At 40.3% G+C, this 7,364-nt stretch overlaps 1 long non-coding RNA gene across 1 annotated transcript in view; it reads right to left on the bottom strand.

The window, feature by feature from the left end:
* The window catches only part of LOC129699072 (uncharacterized), a 29,058-nt gene extending 22,490 nt beyond the window's left edge, over window positions 1-6,568 (bottom strand). The window contains exon 1 of the long non-coding RNA XR_008723772.1: window positions 6,294-6,568. This is a non-coding gene — a long non-coding RNA (uncharacterized LOC129699072). The remainder of the gene's footprint in view (window positions 1-6,293) is intronic.
* Between the last annotated feature and the right edge of the window lie 796 nt (window positions 6,569-7,364).

Raw genomic sequence — 7,364 nt, 5'->3', positions numbered from 1 at the left:
ACCTCACACAACCTTTATGCCTGACTTTTCACTAATATCTGTTGTGACCAGTATTTTAGGGAACTTTAGTAATTTCGGGAAATTTCAGCATCCAGCCCGCGAAGAGGTGTAAAGGTAACACACGCAGCACTGCCGGTTTGGCGCTCAATGGTTTAAACAGAGCACCGTCAATTTAATGCGTGGGAATTTAAACAAAGATCAGCGCTATGGGCTCTAAATATAGCGCTACCGGCTGCAGCGCTATGGGCTTTAAACATAGTGCTACGGCCACAGCGCTATGAGTCACAGACTGGGAAAATGCTCGCATAACAATGAATCTTTGGAAGTTGAGCCTTCAGTGTATTGAAGGTATTTGCCATTCACTGGTTGGAAAAAAAGGTTCTCCTCGGATCCCCTATAAATCTCAGACCACTTGCCCTGAATCTATGCCCTTTGGTTTTAGATTGCAAGAAACTTTCCCCCTCCTATTTATACCCCACAAAATGTTGTATATCTTAACCATGTCCCCCATAGCTTCTGCTTCAGCGAAAACATACATAAGCAAAGTTTTTTTATCCCAAACAACATCCTGATAAATGTCCTTTACACCATGTCCAGCACAGTTGCACCTTTACCACGTCCTACGTGCTGTAGGTGATAGCTTCATGGCTGTCAAGCAAATTAACCATCTCTCGCTAAATGGCACAAAACACAAAATTACTTTGCATTGAAGATTAACACCCAAAAAAGCCTGCAAAGTAAATTAAAGCCTAATGCATCTGGCAATGAACATACAGCGCTGTCAATTGGAATCTACTGTAGTCGCTTACACCCAAAGGAACAATCACCAGGAAACAAGATCCTATATTTTCATGAGCAGTATGTCAGGTGTCAGTGACATCAAGATTATACCAATGTCTTGTAAGACAGTGAGTGAAACTGAACTAATCAAGATCAACCCCATTTATGCTTTACAAAATATAATTTTGCTGATAATAGATTAGAGGCTATCAAACTATAGAATTAGGCAAAAAAAAGCTGGTGAAACTCAGCGGGTGAGGCAGCATCTAGGGAGCGAAGGAATAGGCGATGTTTTGGGTCGAGACCCTTCTTCAGACTGACAAAGGTCTTTTTCAGCTTTGTCTAAGGGATTAGATGCAGCTTTCCGTTCACATTACTTCTGACAAAACAGCAGTTTCCTTCACTGCAGCAAGTCATAGACTGAGGATGGAAATAGATCATTTGAACTGCCATGTCTCGACCCAAAACATCGCCTATTCCTTCGCTCCATAGATGCTGCCACACTCACTGAGTTTCTCCAGCTTTTTTGTATACCGTCAATTTTTCTTGCATCTGCAGTTCTTTCTTAAACTATAGCATTGTTTAATTGGGATTTTTATGACATGTTAAAATCTGCAGTTTTATCTTCAAAATTTGTTTAAATAAATTGTCAAAGTACTTTTTTCTTTGGAATCGGAAAGAAATACACAATCAACTACCTCAGAGGCAATTGTCTCCTGAAAAATATTGACTTTGCAAAGCTTTCGATGTGAAAGACACCCAAGACACTGTGCTTCTTTCTAACGTTCAGTTACATTTTGGCAAATTTGCCTAGCTACCAAGTTGGGTAACTCGGTAATATAAAAGCACAAAATGCTGGATACACAAGTCAGGTAGCATCTATGGAGAGTGAAAAGTTGAATTAATGTATCAAGTAGATAACCCTGCATCCGAATTGGTATGTTCAAGCTGTTCAGTATTTCTAAATACTTCCTGAAACCCATGCTTAATCCCCTGCGCCATCATGGTCATGATTCCACTCTGATACTCTTATCTCAAAGCCAGACACAAAATGCTGGAGTAACTCAGCAGGACAGGCAGCATCTCTGGATAGAAGAAATGGGTGCCGTTTGGGGTTGAGACCCGTCTGAAGAAGGGTTGTTGCCTGAAATGTCACTCATTCCTTCTATCCAGAGATGCTGCCTGTCCAGCTGAGTTACTCCAGCATTTTGTGTCCGTTCTCGGTTTCAACCAGCATCTGCAGTTCCTTCGCACAACTATCTGCTATTCCACTTCATTATTTCCATGTTCATTGTTCTCCCCTTTCCAGACACATAACATTGCAAACTTAAATTTATAAAATAATAATTTTCTTAAATTCTAATACTCCTGCATTTTCTTGTGACTCCCATCTCTGATCCATACTCAGCCTTGCTATTAAAACAAACTAAATGTTGCAAGATTTCAGCAAGACAGGCAGCTACTGTGAAAAGAGAAACTAGTCAACATTTCAGTATAGACATATGTCTATAGAGAGAGTTAGATAGAGCTCTAGGGGCTCGTGCAGTCGAGGGATATGGGGAGAAGGCAGGCACGGGTTATTGATAGGGGACGATCAGCCATGATCACAACGAATGGCGGTGCTGGCTCAAAGGGCCGAATGGCCTCCTCCTACACCTATTTTCTATGTTTCTATGTAATGTGCACAGTGCCTCATCATTGAAATGTAATCCCATACTCTGTGGAAGAAGTGTCAAGAAACCAAGTAAACAACCGTTTTATTCGTTTCATGTGGTGATGTTCCACTTCAGGAGTTTTTCTGAATGCCTCATCAACAAAGTGTAATGTTAATATCAGGTCTCCATTCATTAGGGTGTCAAAAGCCAGAAAAAACAGCGTTCCACTTTTATGAATATATGTCTCCTCTTGATTTTGTAGGACCATTTTTCTTTTAACGAAGTATCTTACTGCTTTATATCATTGTGTTCATTAGACAGTTACATTGACAGGAAAAATAAACAAGTACAAAAATACACACACCACAGACTGCGCCCATTTAAAAGATTGGCCTGATGATTGATGTAGTAATGGATTCCATTTATTATAGCTGAAATTATTTTTGTCTCTGACTATGATGTCAGTGTCTTCTGACACAAATCATACCCTGACAAGCCTATGTACATGCACATTGTTGCCTTTCATTTACTTCCTGCTAAAGAGTGACCACTTTTTCATCTGCAAGTCTTAACATCCTTTGTCTTTTAATTCATGATAAAAGAGTTTTGGGTGGGGGATAGAGCTTGGAATTGTTACATTATTATGTAAAGAACTATAAAAATCCAGAATTTTAAAAATCCTGAGAAAAGGTTGTTGTGGATTGGTCTGCTGGGCTTTCACCTCCAGGCAGCAGATTTACTTCAAATTTAGGCTTATGGAATGAAAGTATCTTGTGTTTGTTGATTATAAGGATTCTTTGTGAAACAAATTGGAACAGTTGCAGCTTGGTCCTCACTGGCGTACATTTTCCTCACAAAAATGCCCTATGCATTCATTCAACGAAGTCTTGAATCCTGACACCTGGGCAGCAACATACCATTGTGCCTACTCCTCCAATAATATTCAGCACAATTACTACACATCTATCCTTGCAATTTGTACCATTTCCCCGTGGTGCATCATACTCTCTTGTAGAAATCCCCCACCTGCGTTTGCTTCATGAAGACTAAACAACTTTACTTGTTAGACATTTTTTTAGGATAAATAACATTTTTGCAGGAGTAGGCCATTCGGCCCTTCGAGCCTGCATAAATGATCCCTTCTGATCTCCAACTCAGTATCCCTCCTGATACCCCCTTCCCCTTAGCCACAGGGTCTAACGCAAACGAACTCTCCTTACCCTCTGTGGCAGCCAGAGATGAAATGATCCCTCTCTGAAACACTCTGCTTCAAGGGTCACGCACCTGTGGGCTGATGTATCTCTGAAACATCTGCTTCTGAAAACTGCCTTCTGAATGCCACAGTGCATGTCTTTGATCTCAAGAAATGCAACTCTCTGGTCAAAGATGGGCATCACTGGGCCAGGCTTTGCAGCTGGACAAGAAGTAAAATAAGTTGAAGAAAAACAAGATAACTTTTCAATCAATGACCTTCAATCAAAGCTAGGAACATTCAGGAAATAGAGATGCTTAAATTTGCAGAGGATTTTAAGGATTGGCAAGAATAACGTGAGATGTTTGTGAGTTCAAATTAATCAAGAAGCTTATTACATTGCGATAGTACTTCCAAAAGTTCATTGGTATCAAAGTGTTTGGAATGTCCTGAGATCATGAAAATCACCATGTATTCAATCGGCTATAAGGTCATGTGATTGGGGCAGAATTAGGCTATTTGGCCCATCAAGTCTGCTCCATCATTCAATCATGGCTGATCCATCTCTCCCTCCTAACCCCATTCTCCTGCCTTCTCCCCATAACTCCTGACGCCCCCAACTATAGTTAATTTGTGTCAATATATTGGAATCTTCTGGATTTTCCATTACCTTTGGGAAAGTTCTTGCATCGTTCCAGATCTTGTGGTTGAGCAATGAGATGAAGTGACTCTATCCCCTAAACTTTGTATACAAATGTTAGAGATGTTTTAGTGAATATTGGAATAGAAGCAAATTTAAATCCTGCTGATATATAGGTGTCTCGCTATGTCACAAAAATGAGTTTTGATGTATTTCTTTGCTACCAAGAGGTTTGCTTTGATGCCGTCCATTTCACCAATATTTCAAGATGGGTTCGCCAATGCCAGCTTCAAGCCTTTCTGACAAGCTAATGCAGGATTCAGCAAACAGTAACCTCACCAAAATTACAACACAAACAAAATTCAGATTACACTTTAAAACTCCAAAACTGGAAGATATGAGATTCCTTCTAACAGGCAAACCAGACCATTTCCAAAACATTTGGTCTCCATTTATCGACTTACAAGTATAAGGTGCAACAGGATTCTGAAAATAAATGGTTTCAGGACCTTGTGAGGGGTGAGTAAAAATACGGTTGGTATATCCCTTTTATCTCTTTTTTTATTTTTTATATATCTTCTGTTTTCTTTTTCTCTTTTTCTTTTTCTATGGCTTACTTCTTAACTCATTTTCGAATTTTTCGTTTCTAAGGGTCTCTTTTGATCACTCTTTCACACACCTACTATCCTATTTAACTCTCTTTACTTTTCTTTTTAAAGTTTAAAAATATAAAGTGGTACAGGAAATGTATTATGTTATTTTTGGTTTATATCATTGTAATATACACTACTAATAAATAAAAAACTACATTTGTTGCTGGGACAGATTAAAAAATGCTCCATGATTCCCCCCAAAAATCCAGGTGGGCATGTTTTCACAGATACCACCAGAATTTCTGAATAAAGCAGATATTGGGTTAAATTTGGCTCATGAGATTTGGGGGAAAGGTGGTATTTACATGCATGGTTGGAAGGTGGCATTGATAAGATCTTTACATTTCTTGGAAAATGATTACTTTATGATTAAATTATATTTAACTTAATAGATTACGTTACCTGGTAACATTTCAGTGATTTTAACGATACAGTCCATAACCATCTCTTATCACTTTGATCTACTAAAAGACCAGCACCACCCTGAATAAGATACAAGGCACACTTATCAGAGCGTCTTACTTTTATATCAATGAACAGTTGTTAATATTAGGAACCGGAGAATCCTTGTCAAGAAACCCGATAGGAGACGCGTGATTTCACGGTTATAATTGTACCCAGGAGGTTACATTTTATTGCTTTGTTTAAAAAAAGGAAACAATCTAGAGTTTCATTATTAAGGCTTTCATTATGCCTCTTATTGAAAGTGCAGGAAAGCTCCAATAACCAATGTATCTTGAAATACCCCATACCTAACGAGCTTCCTACCACTATTTCTGTGCCTTACATTATTTTTCCCTGCCATTCTTCAGAGCCAGATTCAGTGCCACAGACCTGACTCCTACTGCTGCTCACCCTCAACAGGTCATTCCCTCTCAACAGTATCCAGAAGGGTATATCTGTTTTGAAGAGGAATGGGCACAGGGGTCACCTACACTCTGTTTATTCCCATTGCTCAAGGTCACCCACTTACACTCTTCCTGGACTTTAGGTATGACCACCTCACTTTAACTTCTATCCATGAAGTTCATATTCTCCCAGATGATCCTGAAGTTATCCAGCTGCAGCTCCAAGTTCCCAAACACAGTCCTTGTCTGAAGACGGGTCTCGACCCGAAACGTCACCCATTCCTTCTCTCCAGAGATGCTGCCTGTCCTGCTGAGTTACTCCAGCATTTTGTGTCTATAGGCATTAAGGAGCTGCACCTGGACAAAATTCCCATGGGTGAAATCACCAGGAATACCAGCAGTTTCCTTGGCTTCCCACATCCTGCATTAGGAACTTTGCATCATTCAACCTGGCATCACCACTATACTAAAAACCAAAAAGAAAAATATGCACAACAATTACATGCAAGAAAAAACAGACCATACCTTTGCCTCTTGTCCCTCTGCTCAGCCCCCTTGCCGAAGCCTGTGAGCCTGAACCTTCACAAAGCACCTCACCTCAACACATCCTCTCTCCCAAAAAAGCCAGTAGCTCGGTAGCTCAATTTGTTAGTTGCTCAATTAGCCGACTTTGATCACTCAACTCATCCAACTGCTTGCATCTTTTTGAAATTTTCCACTGCTCCTCCAACACTGAAATAGACTGACTGCGCCTTTAGGGCGCCACAGTGGTGCAGCTGTAGAGTTGATGCCTTACAGCGCCAGAGATTACGGGTGCTTAAGAAGGAACTGCAATTGCTGGAATATCGAAGATAGACATAAGACATAAGTGCTGGAGAAACTCAGCGGGTACAGCAGCATCTATGAAGCGAAGGAAATAGGCAACGTTTCGGGCCGAGAATGGGTGCTGTCTGTCCAGGGTTTGTATGTTCTCCCCGTGACCACATGGGTTTTCACCGGGTGGGCCAGTTTCCTCCCATACCCCAAAGACATACAGGTGTGTAGGTTAATTGGCTTCAGTAAAATGGTCCCGAGTGTTAGTGCACAGCTTGATCGCTGGTCGGCGCTGACCCAGTGGGCCAAAGGGCCTGTTTCCGCGCTGAATCTCTAAAGTCTATGCACTCAATCAATTCAACTGCTGCCTTTTTTATAAATAGTTTTGGGATGTTGGGGAAAAAAAACACAAAAAGCATAGGTATCGCAAGTAATTAGGAAAGCAAATGAAATGTTGGTCTGAATTGTAAAAATAATTGAACACTAAAGTGCTGGGGCCTAGGTGAAACCACACCAGGTGCACTCTGTACAATTCCAGGTTCCTTATATAAAGAAGGATTGATATTTCCTGGAGGCAGTGCAGCAAAGATTCACCAGATTCCTAAGATGAAGCAATTGCCTTAAGAGTAAAGAATGAATATATTAGGTTTATGCTTTATAAAAATTCAGAAGAACAAGAAGTGATCTTGTGGAAACATACATGATTCTGAGAGGGATATTCAGGGCAGATTTGGGTAAGGAAATTTCCTCTTCCCCTTTGCAGAGTAAGGATAATAGAAATCA

The sequence above is a fragment of the Leucoraja erinacea genome, chromosome 7 (assembly GCF_028641065.1).
Source record: "Leucoraja erinacea ecotype New England chromosome 7, Leri_hhj_1, whole genome shotgun sequence".
Taxonomy (NCBI): domain Eukaryota; kingdom Metazoa; phylum Chordata; class Chondrichthyes; order Rajiformes; family Rajidae; genus Leucoraja; species Leucoraja erinaceus.
The sequence above is the reverse complement of the archived record's forward strand: the minus strand, read 5'-3'. Positions and strand labels throughout refer to the sequence as shown.